At 36.2% G+C, this 23174-nt stretch overlaps 1 pseudogene; it reads right to left on the bottom strand.

Annotated features, from left to right (window-relative positions):
• Positions 1–22701, bottom strand: part of LOC127848234 (electroneutral sodium bicarbonate exchanger 1-like) — a 61195-nt pseudogene extending 38494 nt beyond the window's left edge.
• Positions 22702–23174: the final 473 nt, after the last annotated feature.

Consider the following 23174-nt stretch of genomic DNA (forward strand, 5'->3'; position numbering starts at 1 on the left):
AATCACATTGTTATTTACTTAATAAATTTTCCAATCAGGTCTGTTTTTTTGTTTTCAATTTGACGTGTTTTAATTTTTTCAGCTCATTATGTATCATTATCGAGTCAGATTTTACTTAAGCGTATATGCAGAAATTAAAATGTCAAAACGAAAAATTTTAACATTGAACAAGAAAATTCGGGTTTTGAATCGTCAAAGAGTAAAAGTGCACGTAAAATCGCAGATGAGCAAGCAAATAAAAATTGAAGACTTCTTCGCAAAGAAAACAATATAGAATCGGAAAGAGAAATACATGTGATAAAATATCATAGCTTTTGGCTTCTGACATTCATTTCTAGTTCTAGATGTACACATGTATATGCAGACTGTTACACATTTTTAGCCGAATTCTTTGTTCACGGAAAAAATATTTCCTTGTCTATGTTTTTTTTGCAAATAAATATGTACCGGTACACAAAATTCATTTATAATAAATGATAATTTATAATAAGTGAAACAAGGGCTGTTTGTAAAACATGCATGTCCCCCATATAGGCTGCCAGTTGTAATGGTAGCCATTGTGTGAATACGTTTTTTGTCACTGTTACCTTGACCTTTGACCTAGTGACCTGCAAATCAACAGGGGTCATCTGCGAGTCATGATCAATGTGCCTATGAAGTTTCATTATCCTAGGCGTAAGCTTTCTTGAAATATCATCCGGAAACAATTTTGCTGTGTCAAGTCACTGTGACCTCGACCTTTGACCTAGTGACCTGAAGGTCAATATGGGTCATCTGCGAGTCATGATCAATGTACCTATGAAGTTTCATGATCCTAGGCGTAAGCCTTCTAGAGTTATCATCCGGAAACCATTTTTCTAAGTTGAGTCACCATAACCTTGACCTTTGACTTAGTGACCTGAAAATCAATAGGGATAAGCTGCGAGTCATGATAAATGTACCTATGAAGTTTCATGCTCCTAGGAATAATCGTTCTTGAGTTCTCATCAGGAAACCACTTTACTATTACGGGTCACCGTGACCTTGACCTTTAACCTAGTGACCTGAAAATAAATAGGGGTCATCTCCGAGTGACCTGAAATCAATAGGGGTCATCTGCGAGTCATGATCAATGTACCAATGAAGTTTGATGATCATAGGCATACGCGTTCTTGAGTTATCATCTGGAAACCATTTTACTATTTCGGGTCACAGTGACCTTGACCTTTGACCTATTGACCTCAAAATCAATAGGGATCATTCAATAGGGGTCATTTGCCAGTCATGATCAATGTACCTATGAAGTTTCATGATCCTAGGCATAAGCGTTCTTGAGTTATCATCCGGAAACCATTTTTTCTTTTTCGGGTCACCGTGACCTTGACCTTTGACATAGTGACCTGAAAATCAATAGGGGTCATCTGCGAGTCATGGTCAATGTACCTATGACATTTCATGATCCTAGGCATAAGCGTTCTAAGTTATCATCCGGAAATCATCTGGTGGACAGACATAAGGACGGACATATGGACAGACATGTGCAAAACAATATACGCCCTCTTCTTCGAATGGGGGCATAAAAACAATATTTTAAAGGAGAACTGTGTACTCATGTCCTTTGACCTTGAGCTGCAACTTTTCACCAAGGAGAATTGGGTTAATGAGTGACACATGGTCATGATGGGAAAGATATTAAGTAATATTAAAATTCTTCCAAGAATGTTTATGTTACAAATCAGACACTTGAACTAAGAGCATGGAAGTTTTCGGGGACACATGTTATGGTAGTCAGGGAAGATTGAATATGAACTGACATTAAAATCCTTCAAGGAATGCAAACATTACAGAGATGATATTAATTTCAGACAGAATACTCACACATGCACACACCAGAATGCAGGCATAGATTGACAGTGTGACTAATATACGCCCTCCTTCAGGGGCCTAAACATGCCCAAATATGTGAACGAGTCCCTTAAATTGCTGATCACAAGTTGATTTTACATTGAAAGTTTCAGATATGGTTCTTATATTTCAACTATTTTCAACTTACTTGTCAAAGGCTTTGAGTGACTTATCAGGTATGATATGAAAGAAATTCAATGGATTGTAGATCTTTTCAAATTGCCTGACACTACACTCACACAAAGAGGTTTGCGGAGCGATCATATCTAATTAATATATTACAATTTACAGGTATTCACTGGGTAGGTTTATTTCATTGTAGGAGCTATTGAAGCAATGGTACTGAATAATTCTTAAAAGTCATAATTGTACCAAAAAATATTTTAAGGTAAAGCATTTCCATTATAATTATTCAAGTGCGTTATCAATTCAATTGATCAATTTAGCAATGCCAATTTTGTGCCATAAGTATAGTCAAGCGAAATATGTTAATAGATCTGCTATTCAGCTTTAAACATTTCTGTAACATTCCAACAGACCTATGTTAAATGAATATACTCTATGGATAATTTCTGTTTTGCAAAATTCTTTTTAAGCTATTGAGTTGGTCATAAATGATAGATTATTTTACGCAACTAAATTTCTTAATTTAATAATCATATTTCAAATATTTACATATAAACTATTAACTGATACTGACATTTAATTATCGCGTTAACAATTATTTATCCATGTAAAGTTTTTTTATGTATTGAAAGTTTTAAAGACAATCTTGTGCGGCTTCTTTACAATATACACCAATCAAGGACATACATGTAAATACGAAGTAAATTTGTTAAATTTATATCCCCCCAAAAAAAGTTTGTTTATGAATGGTTGCTTATCTCTTGATATACAGTATTATACTAAAACAACATAATAAAGTGTAGGGTAATTGTTTTCATGCATTGAAATTGTCCTTATTGATTTCTAAACACACTTGGAGTTTCATTTTTAAATCTTGTATCATATCTGAAATATAGCGCTGAAAAGTTAAATAATACAAACACAGTCAATAACTCTGATTTAAGAAAGTGAAGGGTTATGGTTCTTGTGCATAGCACTTTTAATTGATATCTAAAAACAGTGACACATGCAAGTTCATGTTAAAATAGTGTACCATATCTGAGATATAGACCTGAAAAGGCACATCATACAAACTTTACAAAGGGCAATTCATGTAACTCTTGTTTAACTAGTGACCTGAAAAGCAATAGGGGTCATCTGCGAGTCATGATCAATCTACCTATCAAGTTTCATGAGCCTAGGAATAAGCGTTCTTCAGTTATCATCCAGAAACCATTTTACTATTTCGGGTCACCGTGAACTTGACCTTTGACCTAGTGACCTCAAAATCGATAGGGGTCATCTGCGAGTCATGATCAATGTACCTATGCAGTTTCATGATCCTAGGCATAAGCGTTCTTGAGTTATCATCCGGAAACCATTTTACTATTTTGGGTCACCATGACCTTGACGTTTGACCTAGTAACCTCAAAATCAATAGGGGTCAGCTGAGAGTCATGATCAATGTACCTATGAAGTTTCATGATCGTAGCCATTAGCGTTCTTGAGTTATCATCCGGAAACCATTTTACTATTTCAGGTCACTTTGACCTTGACCTTTGATATAGTGACCTGAAAATCAACAGGGTTCAACTGCGAGTCATGATCAATCTACCTATCAAGTTTCATAATCCTAGGCATACGCGTTCTTGAGTTATCATCCAAAAACCATTTTATTATTTCGGGTTACTGTGACCTTGACCTTTGACCTAGTGACATGAAATTCAATAGGGGTAATCTGCGAGTCATGATCAATTTACCTATGAAGTTTCATGATCCTAGGCATAAACGTTTTTGAGTTATCATCCGGAAACCATTTTACTATTTTGGGTCACCGTGACCATGACCTTTTGACCTAGTGACCTGAAAATCAATAGGGGTCATCTGCAAGCCATTATCAATCTACCTACGAAGTTTAATGATCCTAGACATAAGCGTTCTTGAGTTATCATCCGGAAACCATTTTACTTTTTTCGGTCACTGTGACCTTCAACTTTGACCTAGTGACTTGAAAATCAACAGGGGTCATCTGCGAGTCATAATCAATCTACCTATCAAGTTTCATGATACTAGGCCTAAGCGTTCTTGAGTTATTATCCGGAAACCATTTTACTATTTCGGGTCACTGTGACCTTGACCTTTGACCTAGTGACCTGAAAATCAAAAGGGGTCATCTGCAAGTCATGATCAATCTACCTATGAAGTTTCATGATCCTAGGCCCAAGTGTTCTTGAGTTATCATCCGGAAACCACCTGGTGGACGGACGGACCGACCGACCGACAAACATGTGCAAAGCAATATACCCCCTCTTCTTCGAAGGGGGGCATAACAATAAAACACATTATAAGTAAAATATTGTTTATGCATTGTGTTTATATTCATTTTATTATAAAAGTTTAAATCAAGTTTGTGTGGACAAAATTGATTATCCTTCATATAGATTAAAATTGAGGGTAAGCATTCTTCCAGAATGGCCTTTTTTATTTAAAGACCATTTTATTAAGAGACCAATTTTGATTACTCCCTTGAGTGGTCTCTTAATACAAGATTGACTGTATTTCAAACAATACAACGTTCCAGAAATGTTGCTTACAGAGGCTGTCGGGCACAATTTAGTTTTCTGTTTATAGTGATACTAAGTTTCAGAAATGTTAGTGGTATGTAACATTCCAGAGCACTTTAGGGCAATTAAGTCTTCTTTTTCTTATGATACTAGTAACTGCCAACTGGCATGCAACCTTCTAGAGTGCTGTTGGGCACAATTAAGTCCTCTTTCCAAAGTGTGTTTCAGAAATGTAAGTTGTATGTAACCTTCCAGAGCGCTGTAGGGCAGGGTCATCTCCGTGGGACGGCGCCTCTTCTTAGCTGATTTTCCACCTCCATTGGTGGCAGGTTTAGGAGCAGTTTTTTTTGCGCACTTTGTTGAGGGACTGATTTCGGAGGCTCGATACGAATAGTGGGGTCCCAATCACCAGGTGACAGCACAGTAACCTGGTAAAATAAAGGATTTTTTTTACATTTTGGCAATATTTAACAATATATCAGTCACATCACAGCAGTCAGTTCACCCTTTACTGCTCAGATACGCATTTTCACTTGTGGTTGGTCCCTTAGAAAATTAAATTAAATTAAAGATCTTGCTTAATAGATTCAACTTTTTAGGCTTCAGTTCAAACCCTTATATACTGATTATCAGCAAACAACATTCTTGCAGACTGTTCTGGTTTAATGTTGGTTTAACATATCCGATCTGTGCAGTTTACCTTTACTCATTGCACACACAGGGTTCATACAGATTTTCTCCAATATAATTCAAGCACTTTTTAAGCACTTTTCAAGGGAAAAAAATACAATTCAAGCACTTTTTTAATCCGACCTACTGAAAACTGTGTATTATTCTGTGTCCAATACTGACAACATTTTCGCTAAATTGGTCTCTTCTAACTTAACATTCTATGTGAATTACAACAGTCTGCACTACCCTGCTACAGTAACAACTATTTAATCAAAAGTAAGATATTTTATTATAATATAGTATTTGACCACATGCATTACACATACCAAAACAAAACCTGTTATTTGTATTGAATATGTATTCTCAATGTTCTAAATGCACTCTTCTGGTTGCTTTTCAACGCCGATTTCCCCATACTAGCGATCTCTATATATTATGTTCAGCATACTTTACAAGATGCTTTGACTTCAGAATCGGCGTAAGCCGTTGTCAACAACCCAAGTGTGCTTCAAAAGCCATCCTTTCTGAAAAATGCACTTTCATATGGCACTGGCATATTTCAACTTGTCAGCACTGTAATGCATACAAAAAAAAAACAAGTAGACCTGAATTGGCCGAAGATTAGTAGTAGTTGCCTCCTTTACGTTCTAAAACCCGTACCGATCCCGTACCTGCCAGTATGAACAGATCAGAACCGTCAACAATCATGAAAAAAACACGACTTAGGACTCATGGAAAAGATATGAAATTATATATGTTTACCCTTGGTAAGTTTTACAAGCACTTTTGAAGCCCAAAATAAGCACTTTTTAAGCATTTTGAAGTTTTTATATGCACATAAGCACTTTATAAGCACTCCATACCTGTAATAAGCACTTTTCAACAAGAACATTTAAATTCAAGCACCTGTCAAGGTCTGTGCGAACTCTGACACACTTATTAAAGTAACTGACAACTGCTGTATTTGTATCAGACGTTCAGGGAATTGCTATTAAATGTGCCTCATTGTGAGCAAACTGGGCTTCAAGCATCTGTACGTATGCATTCCCAGAATTAGCTAGTTCAGTCAGCAATCAAAGACTACACTTCCGGCTTTTATGGTATTTTTCATTTAAAGGAGGTCTCTTCTTAGCGTAAATCACGTTTGGGCGTAAATCACGTTAAGGCGTTAATCACGTTTAGGCATAAATCATGTAAAGGCGTAAATCACGTTTAGGCGTAAATCACGTTTAGGCGTATATCACATTTAGGCGTAAATCACGTTTAGGCGTAAATCAAGTTTAGGCGTAAATCACGTTTAGGCGTAAAGCACGTTTAGGCGTAAAGTTTCATCTCTGATTAGCCAGATTAATCTGACAACACTTTCTGCCTAAACTGGATTTTCGCTAAGAAGGGACTCGATTCTCATCAATGCCTGCCAGTAAATTCTCGCGGTTGTGGGCATGGTAGGCTACATCATGGAACACCTGAATGTTAGAAAGAGAAAACACGGTGAGGGTACATCAGCAAGTATCAAAGTGACAGTTATGTCATTTTGTTAACGGCTCTTGGTAAACAGTTGTACTTCACCAATCGATTATCTTATAGCCAGGGATATTTTATGAATGTCCATAATTTGAAAATACTTCATCTAATCGACATCATTCTTGAATATCACATATTCAACAAGAGGGCATTGACCTTGACCTAGTGATCCCAATGTCAATAAGGGTCATCTACTGGCATATGCTAATGAACATGGGAAGTATCAAGCCTATTGGTCAATCCATTCACAAGTTATTCATCAGAAACAATGTTCACTTTTAGGGTGACAGTGACCTTGACCTTTTACCTAGTGACTCCAATTTCAATAGGGTTAATCTACTGGCAAAGGCAAATGCACATAGGAGTATCAAGCCATTTGGTCAATACATTAACAAGTTATTGATCGGAAACAATTTTCACTCTTAGAGTGACAGTAAGCTTGACCCTTGACCTAATGACTCCAATTTCAATAGAGGTCATCTACTGGCAGAGGCCAATGCACATGAGAAGTCTTAAGCCAATTGGTGAATCCATTTACAAGATATTGATCGGAAATGAACTGGTCTTCAACCAGACAGACCTACCGACATCCAGCAAATACAATATATCTCCTCTTCTTCGAAGATGGGCGTAAACAAATTATTTTTACTAACAAAGGAACCATAGTGCCTGTTTGAACTCTCGCAAATGTTACTCTCTAGCACCAATACTTTTTAAGTTACACTCGAAACAAATCAAGTGGAACAGACAGAAGGTATGTGTGCATGTCGAGGTTTATGAGCTCCTTCCGCGCCTGAGGCTGCATTATGTGTGGACCCAGAGGCTGCATTGTGTGTGGACCAAGAGGCTGAATTATGTGTGGACCCAGAGGCTGCATTATGCGAGGACCCAGAGGCTGCATTATGTGTGGACCCAGAGGCTGCATTATGTGAGGACCCAAAGGCTGCATTATGTGTGGACCCAGAGGCTGCATTATGTGAGGACCCGGTGGCTGCATTATGTGTGGACCCAGAGGCTGCATTATGTGTGTACCCAGAGGCTGCATTATGTGTGGACCCAGTGGTTGCATTATGAGTGGACCCAGAGGCTGCATTATGTGTGGACCCAAAGGCTGCATTATTTTAGGACCCGGTGGCTGCATTATGTGTGGACCTAGAGGCTGCATTATGTGAGGACCCGGTGGCTGCGTGATGTGAGGACCCAGAGGCTGCATTATGTGTGGACCCAGAGCCTGCATTATGTGAGGACCCGGTAATTGTATTATGTGTGGACCCAGAGGCTGCATTATGTGAGGACCCGGTGGCTGCGTTATTTGGGGACCCTGAGGTTGCATTATGTGTGGACCCAGAGGCTGCATTATGTGAGGACCCGGTGGCTGCATATTGTATGGACCCAGAGGCTGCATTATGTGTGGACCCAGAGGCTGCATTATGTGTGGACCCGGAGGCTGCATTATGTGTGGATCCAGAGGCTGCATTATGTGAGGACCCGGTGGCTGCATTATGTGAGGACCCGGTGGCTGCGTTATGTTTGAACCCAGAGGCTGTATTATGTGTGGACCCAGAGGCTGCATTATGTGAGGACCCAGTGGCTGCGTTATGTGAGGACCCGTTGGCTGCGTTATGTGTTGCATTATGTGTGTCCCAGCACTCCTACCTAATTTATTTACTAAACTCATGAAAGTTTGGTGAATTTTGAAGCATAGCTGCAATATCCAGCTATATAGTTGTACTGAAATATTTTCAATTCTGTGTGGTCTTGAGGTCTGGGGGATAGCCTGAGTACCCGGAGGAAATCTCACATGCTTCTGGAAACAGGGACTTGAACCCAAATTGCCTAGGTGAGCAGCGCATGTACCAACCACTGCACTTTATAGGACAGCAGGCAGACAGAAGGAAAGATGAAAGGACAAATTTATTTTCCCCAACTTAAGCACATGCCTTAAATAGTCTTCACTATGTTTTACTATTTCCAAATAAGTAAACTTGCGCCCCTGGTGGCCATGTTTTTCAACTTACCACCAACATGTTAAACTCTGTAGAGATATCTTTTAATGAAGTTACCCCCAGGTTGGGGCAAATTTTTACCCTACGGTCATGATTTCAACAAACTTGCTAAATACCAAACATCAGTGCCTTGCTTTTTCAGAGAATTGTTTTCACTATATACATTTGGTGGCAATCAATTATCCCCAGGGTTGGGCCAGTTTCGACCCCAGTGCTATGATTTTAACAAATGTGAACTAAACCCAACGCAACAAACAATCCAAATAAGTCAGATAGCTTGTGTACTGTATATGTATTAATATTATAAAAAACATTTCTAAATCATCAGCACTCAACAAATAAAATATTATATACAAACAATACTATTAACAAAAAGAGATTGCCAAACAACATTGTCCCCTACGGGTGAAACTCCACCATTGTCATTTTTTTATATATTTGTTGCCATAGCAACCACAATTTTTGATGTAGGAACAAAATGAATTGACGTGCATAATCTCCATATTGCCATCTGTCCAGGTTTCAAGTTTCATGAAAAACTATGAAGAACTTTTAAAGTTATCGCAGGATCCAGAAAAGTGTGACGGATTGACAGACTGACAGACTGGCGCACAGAGCGCAAACCATAAGTCCCTTCCGGTTTCACAGGTAGGGGACAATAATATAAACAATAAATATCTTCTTAAAAATATATACAGCATTGATTTTGGTTTTTGTTATTGAAAAAGATCATCAGTCAAATTGATCAGATCAAAACAATCAGCTAATGTCTGTTTTGTTTTTTTCTTTGAATTTGTGGTTCGCTGGACACATCTTTTGACTCATCAATATAAATATTATTGTACATAAGTATTAAAAATCTTATTAACCTTATATAAGTATTTTCAGTAATGCTGACCGCAAATTGTCTTTGATTAAGTGCGAGATGGAATTTACAGAGATTAACCGATTTGAAGTTTTCGCAGATTGAGTTATAAATGTGACCTAACTTTTCAACACATGTAACCGAGATGTAAACTCGGCCAAGATATTTTCTACATTATCAAAATATGCCACCTCGAGCTCACTGTGCTCAGGTTAGATAAAAATCTGAAAACACGTATGCATCAAAAGCTGACTTTAAGATTTATCTCCAAATCCCCTTTTCTCAAGCCACAATGCTAGAGCCTAGATAGTTTGATACATTAATAAGTGGAAATCTTATAAGGACTGTTCTAATGATGGATCTGGGATAATACAGTTATAAAGCATATTTAAACAACGGGGCCTATCTCTTGCAACTGGCTTAATGCAATAGCCATTCTTAAATAACAAAGGAACTACCGCCGGTTTATTAACCTACTAGTATTTAATATATCTTTGGCACAGATACAATGCTTCTTTTGCCTTTTCTGTTCAAAACAATATAAGCAGTAAAATATAAGCTGTTATAAATGTTCTATGACACAATTAACATTTACAAAGAATGAAACAGATCAGCAAACATAAATCTTTACTTGACACATTTAAACTCCTCAAATCATCTCGTCTGTGAATCAAATTGTGTTTATCAATCAAATAATCCTGTACAAATGTCATTATTTACCCCATATATACACCCATTATTAAAATAACATTTATTCACTTTTTTTCAAACTGGCAATGAACAAACATATACAAAGCTTTTTTTCAATACATTCCTCCGGTGGGGAACAAACTAACGCCAATAAAAACAAGAGATGTGTTTGTCAGAATCACAATGCCCCCTATTGCGCCGCTTTGAAGCCATAAATTTGACCTTTGACCGTGAACAATGACCTTGACCTTTAGCCACTAAAAATGTGCAGCTCCATGAGATACACGTGCATTCGAAATATCAAGTTGCTATTTTAAATATTCAAACAGTTATGACCAAACTTTAACAAAGGTAAAAGTTTTAGAAACGAAAAATACAATGATATTTGACCTTTGACCTTGAAGGATGACATTGACCTTGACTTTTCACCACTCAAAATGTGCAGCTCCATGAGATACGCATGCATGCCAGATATGAAGTTGCTATCTTATATATTGCAAAAGTTGTAAAACTTTAACCAAGGTTAACGTTTTGAGACACACACATACAATGACTGGATGACACAATGACAGACAGACAGACAGGCCAAAAACAATATACCCCCGATCGTTCGATCCGGGGGCATAACAAAGCCTAATTAAATTACATTTTAACTTTTTAAATTTGCCGTTAATAAAGAGCATGCATTTGACAGTATTAAATTCACATTTCATTCGCAAAGATTTAACTTCTTATCAAGATTGTCCAGTGCGTGCCAAAAGTGTCATTGAAGACAACTTGTTTATATGTATAAAGATATATGTTTCATTAAGCATTTATAAAAAAACGAGACATCATAACAAACTAAGTGTCAGGCAACCATTTAATTGCTTCTTTTTTATATGTAATTTTAATTTTTGAAAATGTACTAATGTGTACCTTTGATAGGCCCCTTTAAATTTTAATTTAAATTTGAGATAAAACCATTATCATTTTGACAATTCAAAAGGCTTGTCAAATATTTTACCCATTATAATTTGCATTGATAATTACTGATCTGCTTGACAAACATGTCTATATTCTTTTGATAACTGAAGTGAATAAAACCTTGTGTAATTGGCATATCATATGCAACCAATTGTTTGAGACTTGTTAAGAAGCCACATCTAACCATTGATACATTAAATTGTTACTTGAAACATAACCAACTCCATTGAATTTGATTGCAATAGATTTAATCAGTATTTAAAACCATAGAATTAATGCCAAAATCACTAATGGCAAATCAATTCAGGTTAACTGAATATTATTTTGAATATGATCAATTGAAGTGGTTTTAATTATTTGTAATTCTAAAGTGTTGTGCATGTATTTAATTGTGGAAGAATGCAAATTGTTGAGTCATATATACCATTCAGTATAAGAACACATTAAAACCCTTACATAATAAATCAGATGAAAGTACATAATATGCAATTTGTATAATACATTTCATATTTTCAACAAGGTCTTCTAACATAATACAATATACAACAAATACATTATATTTTATCTTAAGCAATAAGAACAAAACATAATTAATCATATATGCATGCACACTAATAATGAAATATAGCATAATTAAAAAGAAATGACAGACATAAAACTACAATAACCATTTATGCAAGAACAGTATTCAAACATTAAACTAACGTTATTTAATATATATAAAAAGCATGAAGCATGTTCAGTTTATTTCATAAAGGGTGGTAGAAAGATAAGCTTTGACTTTTTTCTTAAATGTCACTAAATTGTTTGTTTGACGTATAGATTGGGGTAACAAATTTTAAATGTTTGTGCTAGAAAATTCAAACGATTGTTTGAAATAGTTTGTTGTTGGTATTCACACAAGCTTTAAATCCCCCTTTTTGCAAGATCGCATGTTATAGCGCTTATTTTTGTGAAGCCGTGACCAATATTTAGGATAAGCAAAAAGCTTCAATATACACTAGTGGCCAAAATACAATATAATAGTCATATATAAAAACACAGCCAGTAAAAATAAACCCTTTGGCAAATATAAAGACACAAAATGTATTAATTGTGTCAGTCAGGCATCACACTGTTGTAGCTGCTTAACATGTCTTCTCATGATCAAATAGCTTCACCCTGTACACTGGTGTTTATATTATTGCAAAACACAATGCTGCATCGCTTTAATTTTCATATAGGCAGATTCTGAATAAGCATTGATTTATTAAAGTCTACTGGCAGAAAATGTTCTCAACATTTCCATGAATTAATTTTGATCAAAACCTGGGTTTAACAGCTTTGCTGAAATAATTCTATTAAAGTTTAAAAAATAAATATGTTTTCAGTGCAGGAAACAAATGTATTCGTCATACTTCAAAAATAAGGATCAAACAAATTTCAAGTAACCTTCAATATATGTCTTATGTTTATTTTTAAACGAAATTATTGCGTATAAATAGATTCATTGTGATTGTTTAAGTTATGCAAATTTTATTCTGAACAAAAAATATTTGTGTATGTTGAGAAGACGTTCATGTCAACCTGTAAAGTCGAACACAATTATTATAGAAGCAACAATATAATACATTCTATAATAGTTCTTATGTTGACAAAAACTACTTATATCCTTTGAACAAACAACAATTATTTGTTTACAAAATAAAAACACTAATTTTGTATCATAACGCCATGTTCTAATGCACAATAACACGATCCCATGGGATGTATATAATTTGAATAATACATCAAGATACATGTAAAATTCTGCTATTGTACTCTGAACACCATGATGCTGCTGTTGGCATAAAGGCCCACAAGGATGGAGGCAGTGTGTCTGTTGTAGCAGACTGACCATGGTTTCACCAAACCATCCTCCTTGGTAGCAAGTGTAGCCAGCTTCCTCTTGCCTTCACTATCCACTTGTAGGATAGTGCTGGGCATGGACCAATAAACCAGCACCTGGCCTGCAGGTGTCACGTGTACATCACCTGGTTGTTTTAGTGCAGGGTCAGTGAAGGTGGCCAGGACTGAACCATTCCTGGCCAGGGTGAGGAGCCTGCGATGGAGGATGTCAGTGATGTACAACTTGTCCCCAGTGGGATTCACAGCACACCTCATTACTGCAATACAGAGTTACATCAAGATATTAAATTATATGTACACTAGTTTATAACAAATCTTATTGAAACAGTATTTATAATATGTTACTCAACAACAGATAGAACAAATTATTAAGATCGGTACAAAACAAATAATAATTGATATTGAGGCTTGGCAGGACGTTTTGTTACAGTGTTTTGTTTCGTATTTATGTTTTACATGTTTGGATGTGATTTTTGTTTGAAGAATTGAAGTCCTTCACAACAAGATAGAATGAAATCATTATGCTGCAATATGCACATGCATGTGTCAGGTGGTGTAGCTACTTGCAATAATAATAGTTTATGCATACATGTACACATGATCATACACATGGAGAGGTAAAGTTATTGTTGTTACTAAAATCCTAAATATTGTAACTATTTTCTTTAACAGTAACAATGCTTTACATTTTATCAAGTTCAAATTCAATTATTGAAAATTTAAATTAAACCGAAACTATCAACTTCAGGTTACAAACAGTAACTGAAAAATATTCGGTGTCTATTTATAGATATTTCATACAGTGAATGTGTAAATCATGTTAGCATGAATTTGTATTCTTAACTGCAGCTTAAATAAGAAACTGATTGTTAATTCTGAGTCTATTTATTAAGTATATTCCTAAAGAAATGAAGATTAATCAACTATGATTCTTACCTGTAAATTTGTCTGATGTATCCTCATACATCTTGCTGACAAGTTTCCCATTAAGTGTATACTTGTACAATGTAGTACTAGCAGTTATATACAGGTCTCCCTGGTGATAGGCAATAACACAACATTCATGTGTTAACTGGAGCTTCCTTCCTCTCACCATCTTCATGTTGTTGAATGTGATAAACTAGACCTCATGTATGGTATTACCGGTATCCTTTACATTGACAGCCACAGCCACCTCACTGGATGTGATATTACACAGGTCATGTGGATAGGTAGTCACACTACAGTGACTAACAACCTGGTACTGCTGGTCAAGAAGCTTGATTGTGTTATTACGGCTGTCTGCTATCAGGACCTGTCCTTCTGGGAGGACCCATATGTCACAGATACGGCATTCCTCTAAATCACTTGATATTCTCACATTTTGTTCAGACTTCCCCTGCACAGTGATGACCTTGTTTGGATCCCCTTGTACCACCAATGTATGGGTACTGTGTTCAATCTCTCCAAGACCTGATAGTGTTGACAAGTACTGTATAATTTCATTGTTAGGCTGGAATGTTATTGAAACTTTAGCCTGAAGAGAATTCTTCTTTAGAAAGGTTTTAGACTCTTGCTTTTTTTCCTCACATTTCCTGGTGGCTATAAAGGATAGTTCCAGCTTGCTTTTATCATCAATGTCCTGTATGGCATCTCGAAGTTGTTTCAATTCATCCCGTAGCCTGATGCATTTGTCAACATCACTTTTGGAAGAGGCCTGAAGTTTGGTCAGAGTATCTTTCATTTCCTTCAGTGTCTTCTGTTCAATCGTGTATAAGGCTGAATTAATTTCTCCACGAGTTTTCTGTATGTTGTGTAGCTGCTCATAATATGAACTTTGCACATACTGAATGCTCGCCTCCTGGTTGTCTTGAAGATTCTTCATTTCTTCCAGAATAGTTTGGATAGAAACTGACAGTTTTTGAAGGTCTGTGATCTGATATTTCTTTACTTTGTCTGATATAACAGTTACCTTTTGGCAGTGTCTGAAATAAGAGACACACAAAATTAAAATTATATAAAATATTTACATACTGGGAATCTAAAATACTCTGGTAAAATCAATATATGTATGTATATATATATATATATATATATATATATATATATATATATATATATATCACAGTATGTCTGCTTCATTCTGCACCGTAGCAAGACGCACACGCAGAAGTCTCCAATAGGTATATGTCTGTCTGTTTGTCTGTCTGTCTGTTCAGGGCTCGACACTAACGGTGGTCCGTTGACCCGGGGTCAGTAAAAAATAGGGAGGACCAGTGAAACTAGAAATTTGGTTGATCCGTCTGACCAGTTAAAAATACTGGCCAGCTTATTGTGAAATACTGGTGGACAGCTGTTTTTATCAATAAAACAACTTAATATGTTCATAATAAACCGATGATTGAATTATTAGTTTATTGGCAATTGTATTATTAGTTTATTGGCTGACTCGAGACCGTGATTAAAGTAGCAGCATATTGGCAATTAAATTTTTTCTAGATCCCCGGATGACAAAAACCTGGTGTCGGTTCAAGAAATCAATTAACCTTCCGCAAATGTCACTCGCAAATGTTTCCGGACTTCGCCATGATTGATACACAAATGAACATAAAATTCCAAGCGTTCGGATCGAGAAATGAAAAAATGGTATTTATTATTTTGAAAAAGCAGCAATACTCAGCATGTTATCGATCTAAGTACCATTAGAATATACTTTGTTTACCGTGCGAATTTACACTGGAGGGCGCCGAATTATGTTTTGATATTGCCGGAGAGTAAACGTGCGTATTTTTAAGATAACAAGTTTTTCGCGATGTAGAGTTTCATTCAGCCTAAAAAACCTAAAACTAATGAAGAAAAAAGCTTGACGTACATCGAAAACATAAAAAGGATAAGATATAGTTTAGTAGATAGTAAAGTGTTCTTTTTTAAGTGCACAATACAGTGTGGATAGTTTGAAAATTTAGTTCAAATTTAGGTAAAATAACATAGAAATTGTCGGACCACTTAAAATCTTGGAGGACCAGTAATTTCTGAAAGCTGGTGGTCCTTTTGGTCAGTAGGTAAACAAGAGGGCATGAAAGGCCAAAGGTATCCCCCGCAACATATGCTTTGTTTGAGGATGGGTGCAAATTGGACGGATGAACATAATGATAGATGGACCGGACACACAAATGCCTATAGTAAAAAGCATTTTTTCAAGATACAAAGGACCATACGTCTGTTTTTAACAGATGGTGTACAATGCCATTTGGCGTACATCATCCTCTTATGCATATATATACTCATACCAAGTTTAAATGAAATCCGCCAAAGCACTTCCAAGACATGGCTCCGGACACAAAAGTGCCTATAGTAAAAAACATTTTTTCAAGATACAAAGGGCCATAAGTCTGTTTTTAACAGATGGTGTACAATGCCATTTGGCGTGCATCATCCTCTAATGCATATATATACTTATACCAAGTTTAAATGAAATCCGCCAAAGAACTTCCAAGATATGGCTCCGGACACTAAAAAGCATTTTTTTTAAGATACAAAGGGCCATAAGTCTGTTTTAACAGATGGTGTACAATGCCATTTGGCGTGCATCATCCTCTTATGCATATATATACTCATACCAAGTTTAAATGAAATCCACCAAAGAACTTTCAAGATATGGCTCCGGACACAAAAGTGCCGGACGGAGGGACGGACGGACAGCCGGACGGACGGACGGACGGACAACGCCAAAACAATATCCCTCCGCCTCTGGCGGTGGATAAAAAAGTTAGTGTCAAGCCCTGCTGTTTGTATGTCTGTGTATCTGGTTGTTCACTCATATCTTTCTCCAAATATATAAACAATCGACTGTGAACGAGTATCTATTAATAGATCACATAATACGGAAATAGCGTTGTTGTGAAATATAATTATCTCCCTTAAAACACAAAAATACTCATAATTTCACTGTATCTTCTAGATCCAACGTATTTCCGCTGTGTCTCTAACATAGTGTTAGGGTAGTTTTTGAATCCTTATCGGATCCTACCCAAATACAACACTATGGTTTCATGTTTGTAATAAATGTTCATGTAACTGTCCCTTCTGTGTATGTAAACTGTTCCAACATTGGAAGATGTATAGGGTATATAACTGTGAATAAACCATCCTATTTTGAGGATGGGGATTTCACAGTATGTCTGCTTCATTCTGCACAGTAACTAGGCGCACACGCCGAAGTCTCCAATAGGAATATGTCTGTGTGTTTGTCTGTCTGTCAGTTTGTATGTCTGTGTATCTGGTTGTTCACTCATATCTTTCTCCAAATATAATATATATATATATATATATATATATATATATATATTTATATATATATATATATATATATATATATATATATATATATATATATATTTATGAGTACAGTCAAATGGTAACATAGTATACACACAAATAATCATTTATATACATTGTGTATCTAAAACCTAAGTATTTATTTCATCAGATATTTTACTGACACACTTACAAAGGATGCTAAAAACTGCAGTTTTCTAATTTTAATTTTTGTACATGAACAATTGATGGTTTCATGAAATAACAAATCTTTTGTTGATACTATAAAATTCCAATTTTTCAGCTAATAATTTGACTTTCTTGCAAAAAAGTGTGAAAACCCAACATTTGTTTCTAAATCTTTCCATATTAAAGTGAAGTAAAAAATATACCTGTGATTAAGGAATGCACAATTTGTGCAGCACAGCTCACTGTGATCTTCACAATACATTTTCAGGCTTTCTTCTTTATGTACATATCATTTCAGAAGAAAATCTTCCACCTCTTTGGCCACTGGCAATTTCTTCATATCGCCCCTTTCAAAGGGGACATGTTTTGTAAACAACTGCCTGTGCATGTTAATACATTTCCCACAGTAAAACTTAATGCACGCTTCGCAGTAGTAATCAGCTGAATTTTCCAGTTTCTTGTCTTCACAGGTCGAGCACAAGAAGTCTTGAATCATGTCGGAACCCTTGTCAAAGGTGGATTGTGTAAGGTTGCCATTTTACTGAATGAGTTTTACAAGCACGGCAGCTTTAGATCTCTTAACTTTCAACTTAAATAATTTGGTAGCTCCTAAAACTGTTCCAAAAATTAAACAGCTAAACAAATCACTTATATCTAGCTCAAGTCCATACAACAAGTAATGCCTAACACTATAAAATATATAACTCATATGTGCTTGAATGTTTAAACTTCAGTAAACAAAGTAACTATGAAATCTGTCACTGAACTGTAGAGTAACATTAAACCATATAAACACTCCCGAGTTAACGGTTGGTTTATTTGGGCATACACAAGAAAATATAACTCAAGAACAATCCATAAAGAAATTAGAATAATTGGTTGAATAAAACATAAGAACATGGGTAGCATGATTAACTGAAGATCACTTGAATACCAAAATAGGACTCCAATCCAGTGTTAATAAAGAACTTCTCAGGACAAAATAATGCATTTACAAACAAATTTATTAAATAAATGAGAACTTGAAAACTGTCTTTGTCATGTCTGAGATACTCCCTCCCCCTCAGGTCTCTGTTTCAATGGGAATTGCTAGTTAGGTTATATATTCATATAACATAATAGATATCACTTAAAGTTTTAAGATCGGCATAGGACACAATTTACATATGACAAAAGGGCCACTGTCTTAAGACATTTAGGTAAAAACTGTTACAAGCAGACTTTGCAATAATTGTGTAATAACTATGAATTTTGTATCGGTTTTTACTATATGTGACACAGATTTGACAAAATTACACCTGATTAAAATGTTCACTCTATACATAAAAAACAAACAGGTTTACACAAGGGTGGCTTCAATTTTCACATCAGTGACATTATTTGAAGTAACTAAATAGTGGCGCACCATACGATGTTGTACACCAAACATTAAACCCCTTACCCTGGGGGCTTCAGAAAATAAGATAAAACTAGAGCTTTGTCACAGATGTGACCCGGCGACCTAGTTTTTGACCCAGCATGGCCCATGTTCGAACGTTACCTACACATCATCTAGATACAACTTCTGAACAAGTGTGGTGAAGCTGGGATGTCACAGACACTACTTGAATTGGAGAGAGGACACCATGAAAAATGTTTAAAACGCACTTAGTGACCCCGTGACCTAGTTTTTGACCCGGCATGATCCATATTCAAACTTGACCTAGACATCATATATATACAACACCTGGCCAAAATTGGTGAAGATCAGATGAAAACAACTTGAATTAGAGAGCGGACACTTAATATCGACCGACAGACAGACCGACCGACAGACCGACAGACAGACAAGCTCACTCCTATATACCCCCCTTAACTTCGTTTTTTGGGGTATAATAAAAATATTTACTAAATTAGTCTATGAAAATCATGTTACCCCTGGAGCCTAGTTAGTTTCGACCCCAGGAGCATGGTTTGAACAATCTTAGAGGAAAACAACACTATGTTACACAACAAGTATTGAAACCTTGACCATTGCGGTTTCAGAGAAGATTTTTAAGTTGTTCACTCTAAAAGTCAATATAAATCTTGTGAGCTCTGAACATGGCGAGTTTTGATCCCACGGGCATGATTTGAACAAACTTGGTTAATAACCACCATGCTATGCCCCTTGCTAAACACCAAACTTTTCCACCTTGCTGTCTCAGAGAAGATTTTACAAGTGTTCACTTTATACATAAAAGGAAAACAAGTTACCCTTATATGCAAATTGTGTTCCCATGGGCATAATTGTAAACAACTTTGTACAGGACCACTATACAAGGTTACACACCAAATTGTTAACCCATGGCCTTTGCAGTTTCATAGAAGAAGATTGTTTAAGATATTTTCTATATATTTGCTGATTAAGTTGATATGCTCCCGACAAAGTATGGTAAACAAGAGCTTGTCACTGTAGTGCCAAATCCCCGCCGAAATGTGTTTGCTTGTATGACAACATTTGTTTTAGAGAGTAGAATAATATTTGTAAAACAAATAAAGGGAAATAATTCATTATACTCCACACTAAAATTTACTTTGAAATTAAATAAAGGGAGATAATTCAAACACTAAGGTAGATAGAGTTATGGTCCTTAGTCACTGCACTTCTCCTAATTGCCATCTGTTTATATTTCAACTTTCAAGTAAATCCCTTCAGTGCATTAAGAGTTATGCTCCGGACAAAAATTTACTTTAAAATTATGTAAAAGGGGAGATAATATAAAAACTAAGGTAGATAGAGTTATGGTTATTGGTCACTGTACTTCTCCTAGTTGCCATCTTTTTATATTTCAAGTTTCAAGTAAATCCCTTTAGTAGATTTAGAGTTATGCTCTTGATAAAAATTTACTTTAAAGTTATATAAAAGGGGAGATACTTCAGAAACTAAGGTAGATAGAGTTCTGGCTCTTAGTCACTGCACTTTTCCTAGTTGCCATCTGTTTATATTTCAAGTTTCAAGTAAATCCCTTTAGTATATTTAGAGTTATGCTTTGGACAAAAATTTACTATATTTATATAAAAGGGGAGATCATTCAAAAACTGAGGTAGATAGAGTTATGGTTCATGGTCACTGCACTGCACATCTCCTAGTTGCCATCTGTTTATATTCTAAGTTTAAAGTAAATCCATTGAATAGATTTGGAGTTATGCTCCGGACAAAGTTTCGGCCGGAAGGACAGACGGACAGGACAAATTACTATATCCCCTCCGAATTTTTTTTCGGCGAGGATAAAAAAAATCAACAAAAGGGCAATATCTCTGAAAACATAGGAGCAAGATTTACGGTTCTTGTGCACTGCACACTCCCTAAATGAAATATACATACCTATTAAGTTAACATTCAATACATCTAATATTTTTTTAGATATGCTCCAGACAAAAAAAGAAACAAACATTAAAAAAGAGCAATAACTCTTAGAATAGAAGAGCAAGAGTTATCTTTGTTTTGAGATGATAGACACTTTTTGCAAAACATCCAAAAATGTACACACAAACCTAGTCGGTCATTAGTGTCGCTATGGAGCGTCCAATCTCATGGTATATGCTCTGGTTTCCTGTTGGACCCAGCAGCACAAAAACAAACTTTGTTGGAACCGGAACCTCGGTGAGGTAGCCCATTGTGTTGGACGTCTTTAGTCGGATGAACGCCCTGATCGTATGAGTGAGGAAATCGACCTCGCCAACCAGAATGTTCGCTGCCTCTGACCCAGGGGGGATCTTCTTCATGAAGTGATTGTTCAACTGCAAGGGACGCACAATTTCGTGGTCTAAAAAAGGACTCAATATTTCAATGTTAATTTATTAGCCTTCATCTGGGACAACAGGGTTTAATGCATGTGTGTTAAACCTTTGCATACTGGGAAATATGTCGTCTGCTAAAATGTCGTCTGCTGAATTTGTAAATAAGCATTTTCTTCATTTTTTTTCAAAGAATACTATCAGAATAGCAAACATGGCGTCTCATCTGGATCCAAACTGTTTGCAAAGGCCTTCAAAATTAGGTTCCAACACTGAAAGGGTTAAGTGTCATCCCAGATTAGCCTGTGCATACTGCAAAGGGTTAGGGACATTGACCACAATTTCCGTCTAAACTTGATTTTCGCTAGCCCTTACCCTGTGCACATTGCACAGGCTTATCTGGGGCGAAACTTTAAGCACGTGCATTAAACCCTATCAGACCAAAGTGGGATTTTCTTCATGAAGTGATTGTTCAGCTGTAAGGGGAAACAAAAATCATTAATTTTAAAATAAATCTAAATTGAGGAAGAATAACTAGATGCTGACATTTCCAAAATTAAATGCCCCTACATGACCCTTGCTCTGAGATAAAACCATGCTTAATGCATGTGTGTAAATATTTGTCACAGACACTGTCTGCATTTACTGCATTTTCATAAAGAAGAGACTTCTTTTAAATGAACAATTACAAAAAAGTTGTTATGTCCCAGATTAGCCTTAGCCGTCTGCACAGGCAAATCTGGGGCTAGTTTACGCACGTGCAATAAGCGCATTTTTATCCCAGCTAGGCTCATTATTTAGTTAAGCACTTAATTGCTATGGCTTTACTTGACCCACACTTTCATAGCAAGTCTCAAATTCGTTCCCGACCTTCACCGATGAGTTGTTTTCCTGCAGATCATGAAAATGGCTATATGCAACCAGCGTAAAACCAGAACAGCCTGTGAGCAACTCCCAGTCTGTTAAGTTGTATGTTGTTTGCTGCCCATCAGTATGGTAGGGTTGGAAATGAAGCCTCTAAAACTTGAAACTAATCAGAAAAGTATTTAATAATATTTTATTTTCAAACGGAGTGAACCGGAGTCAAAAGGAGTATAAAAAGTGTGTAAAGCCAAGTTCTATCCAGTAAGTGCTTTATTTTACAACAAAATTTGTTTCCTTACCTTCACTGAGGAGTTGTTTTCATGCAGATCCGAACCTGACGACTGGTTCCGTTTAGACCCTCGCCCAGATTAGCTGAACTGCTGTTTGCAGTCGGGACAGTGGGTCGGGCAGACTGGTCGATGTTGGGCATCGTTTGAACGCCTTTCAACTTGTCAGTCTTATCTGGTGGTGTAAAGGGGAATTAATGAAATTTAGGACCATAAAATGTAAGGAATACTGACAATAAATGTTACGGGGTTCGAACTGTAACTGGTTAATCAGATATGCAAATTTTAAGTACAAGCCATGTTCACAAAACCTTTTGTCTTTCAATGCTAATCATAAAATAAATTCTTCACTCAATGATACTTATTCTGAGAGAACTTGGCTCAATGCATGTGCATACTAAGTCGGCCCTGAAAACCCTGTATAGTCTGCAAAGGCAAATCAGGGACAATACTTTCCGCTTTCATGGTATTTTTTAATAACAGAAAGTCTCTAATCAGCAAAAATCCAGTTAAGATGAAAATTGTTGCCCAAGATGAGCCTGTATAGACTTCCCAGGCTGATCTGGGACAACACTACAAACATGCATTAAGCCCGTTTTTTTCCAGAACGAGGCTC

This window comes from Dreissena polymorpha, chromosome 1 (assembly GCF_020536995.1).
Source record: "Dreissena polymorpha isolate Duluth1 chromosome 1, UMN_Dpol_1.0, whole genome shotgun sequence".
NCBI classification, from domain to species: domain Eukaryota; kingdom Metazoa; phylum Mollusca; class Bivalvia; order Myida; family Dreissenidae; genus Dreissena; species Dreissena polymorpha.